At 38.9% G+C, this 3,914-nt stretch overlaps 1 pseudogene; it reads left to right on the forward strand.

The window, feature by feature from the left end:
* Positions 1-894: 894 nt before the first annotated feature.
* Positions 895-1,427, forward strand: LOC136118437 (COP9 signalosome complex subunit 5 pseudogene; annotated as a pseudogene).
* Positions 1,428-3,914: the final 2,487 nt, after the last annotated feature.

The following is a 3,914-nucleotide window of genomic DNA, read 5'->3' on the forward strand; positions in this document are numbered from 1 at the left end:
GAGAAAGGGAGATAAATTAAGGGAACACCCCCAATGAGAATTATTATTAGATAAAGAAATTTACCTGTTTGCATGGATTCCTAATTTACAGAAACACCTCCATAATGTATCTAACACAAACCTGGACAATTGCCAATTACCCATGCTGCTATACCTTCCAAAAGTTATCTTGGCATACAACTCAGCAGAAAAATAGGAATTACCCTGGAAATTACTCACAAAATGTGAATACCACATGTCAGAGTCAGTGAGTTTTTGGATGAACTATAAAGAGTTTTCATTATTTAGGTCTAGGGTCTATGAAAGCAAAGGAAACAGAAATATATCCAATAATGTGAGGCATCGGAACCAGGAAATTTATAAGAAGGCTTAATCTATGGATGTAATTTAAAATATTGGGCCATGTTCAAGGTGTGATGTTAAAAACATTAGTCCTGGCCGTAATAGTGATCACTCAGAGGTCAGGAAGAATATGATGTCAAACTTCCCGAGGTTTTTAGACAAAGGACTTTTAATGAGTCCTTTCCCTTAAGCTTTCCTTTTCTCTTACGTGGACATGAAAGACAAAACCTTAACACACTCCACAATCAATGGAGAGTTTGCCCAGTGCCACTTACCTTAAATACTATATTAATCTTATTTATTACCCATAGGCTGAGGCCTTAGATACTTAAGTGGGCTTAGGTCAATACATCCTCTGTAAAAATGCTAATGAAGAATTCCAAATCACAGAGAATTAGACATAATGATGTCAAAACTCACTTCTCTAGATGCTCTCACCAACATTGTTCAGCTTTGGGAGATACAGAGAACATCAGAGGGTAGAAAATGATCTTAGGTTCTGTGTACAATGTACGTTAGGTTTGGAGCACTTCCTAGAGAGGAAGTTTGGGTATGTCTATACTGGATGGTCCCATTAATTCTCAGGAGGTTTATACCCGGGCTTGTTTATACCCAACAAGAACAGTATCTGCAGGCAAAATGAATCTTGGAACCTTTAGGACATACAAACCTCTTGAGAAGGACCTTCTGAGTACCAGACCCCACTTAATAAAATAGAAGGCTTTGGTGTACACTGCAAGCAACATGTCTTAGAAGTCTCATATTTCAAATCCTCTGGATCACAAATCACTTGAGCTTTCATGGAGTCAATACTGGGTAAATATTCTGTGTTCCTCTAGCTTGCTGATTAATGCAGACCGTACCACTGGTCAGCTGTTTGATTTGTCTGATTTGTTTTAGAGCAGTCAAAAGCCCAGGTGAGATGAAGGAGTTTCATGTTCGGTGTAGAAACACATGACCAAAAGTCAGAAGACAAACTTGCCGAAACTACTTGAGAATACTGTAAAACTACCATAGAAGGTATCCATGGATTGACGTCTCAGGTTATTAAGGATAAACTGTTTGATCAAAGTAACATCTCTTAGTCATGGAGTAGTACTTTTGCTTGAAAGTAACGATGAGAAAAATACTTAAGTAACACTTTAAAACCAGTTACCAAAACTCTGATTAGAAGTATAAGGTTGCTCCAAAGTGTCCTGAATATTAACATCTTGTGATAAAACTATTTAAAATGAAAACACAAAGAAAAAAACAAAAAAACCCATGGTGTGCCATGGTCAACTCCAGCGGCTAAGATGCATTTGGGCCACGTGAATGGTGTCCTACTGATTTGAGCAACCACAGTGACCCAGTTTATTGTGTTTCTGAAATGTTTGTGGTGCTGAACCCTAAGAGAAAATTAAATGACGTAAACAAAACCAGTTAAAATTGTCTAGGGTGCTAAATTAACAATGTAGCAAAACCAGCAACTGCCTGACTACATCCTGAGAGAGGGTAGAGGCATAAAGATTGGGCTTGAGACCATCAAACAGCCTATTACATCTTCCCTCATCTGGAAGGCATGACAAAGAACTCACACTGAGACTTTCATCTAAAACTACCTAAAAATGCCAACTACTTTGGAGATCAGCATTTTGCTTGAACCTAAAGTTCTTTGTTTCCCCCCATGAGCATAACTGCATGTAGGTTGCATTGTAAGAAAGAAATATTTATTTATTCATTCATATATACATATTCATATATATATATAATGAGATGATCATTTACATAATTGTGGTTCTAAAAATGGTGAATTTATTCAAACTAGTTCTTTGAACGTGGGCTAGGTGCAAAAATGACAGTTCTATCTGGCTTTAGTAGTAAGATTCTGCATGGTGTTGCTTCTTTTCTAAAAATGTTGAAAAGAGCTAGTAGCTTACTTAATCATTTTCAGATATTCAGATTAACCATGAAAGCAGCTTCAGAATGAGCTATTAGAGAGAAAGTATAATATGATAAGAAATAACAATACAGTTAACTTGGCTTACCCAGTAGAATTCCAACCTCCTGCAGACCCTGGATGAGGGGGTATGAATAAGATGGTGTTTATAGAATAGATGTGAAACGGTGTTATGGACTAAATGGTGTCCCCTCAAAATTCCTAAGTTGATATCCTAACCCCCAGTGTGACTATTTGGAGATAAGATCTTTAAGGAGGTAACTAAGGTTAAATGATGTCATAGGGCTTCTCTGGTGGCGCAGTGGTCGGGAGTCCGCCTGCCGATGCAGGGGACGTGGGTTCGTGCCCCTGTCCGGGAAGATCCCACATGCCGCAGAGCGGCTGGACCCGTGAGCCATGGCCTCTGAGCCTGTGCGTCCGGAGCCTGTGCTCCGCGACGGGAGAGGCCACAGCAGTGAGACGCCCGCGTACTGCAAAAAAAAAAAAAAAAAAACTGATGTCATAAGGGTGGGACCCTAATCTGATATGACTGGTGTCCTTATAAGAAGAGAGACATCAGAGATGTGCACACACAGAAAAAAGACCATGTGATGACACAGATAAGTTGGCCATCTACAAGCCAAGGAAAGAGGTGTCAGGAGGAATCAAAACTCACTAAAGCTTGATCTTGGACTTCGAGCCTCCAGAATTGTGAAAAAATAAATTTCTGTTTAAGCCACCCAGTCTGTGGAATTTTGCAATGGCAGCCGAAACCCAGTAGGATGGATTTCATGGGTGACTCCCATGTGTTTGCAAATGACCATGTTTTCCCCTTTTATCCTGTACATGGGGCCTCACTGCCATGCCTTCCCGTGATATGCTTGGTGTGCATTTTGGGGGCCATTTGATAGCAGTTGACACTTCTGTCTTGTCTCCTGTTGTCCTCACATTGATTGTTTGAATCCCAAATTCCTAAGCAGCTACCATGATGGCCTGGGCTGTTTCCATAGGAGATATCCTGGGGAGATGGAAAAATGCCTTCTAACTTATGGTCTACACTTTGACATCAGGACCACAATGAGGCTTCCCGGTGCTCTGTTTGTTTGTTTGAGACACTGAAGTGAGACATGCTTTTTCATTTGCCTTATTCTAGCCCACCTCTCCCCAGAACTCTGCCCCTAAAATCTGAATTAAAATTGGAGTTTTATGCTTCCAACTTAAGATCCATCTCAGCATTGTGTTATAACCAAACAAAATACCTCTCCAAAGCATTAACAAATATTTCAAGTCTTTTTTAAAAAAGTCAAGATACAATTGACATATAATATATGTACAATATGATATGATATTTGTATGTATTGCAAACTGATCACCACGATAAGTCTAGTTAACATCTGTCACCACAGATTTACAAAATCTACTTTTCTTGTGATAAGTACTTTTAAGATCTACTTTTTCAGCAACTTTCACATATGCAACAGTCTTATTAATTATAGTCACGATGCTGTACATTATATTCCCATGACTTATTTATTTTATAACTGGAAGTTTGTACATTTTAACCCTTTTTACCCATTTGCTCACTCCCACTTTTTCTTTTAGATTCCCAATGTAAGTGAAATTATGCAATATTTGTCTTTATCTGACTTACTTC

Source organism: Phocoena phocoena, chromosome 2, assembly GCF_963924675.1.
Source record: "Phocoena phocoena chromosome 2, mPhoPho1.1, whole genome shotgun sequence".
Lineage (NCBI taxonomy): Eukaryota > Metazoa > Chordata > Mammalia > Artiodactyla > Phocoenidae > Phocoena > Phocoena phocoena.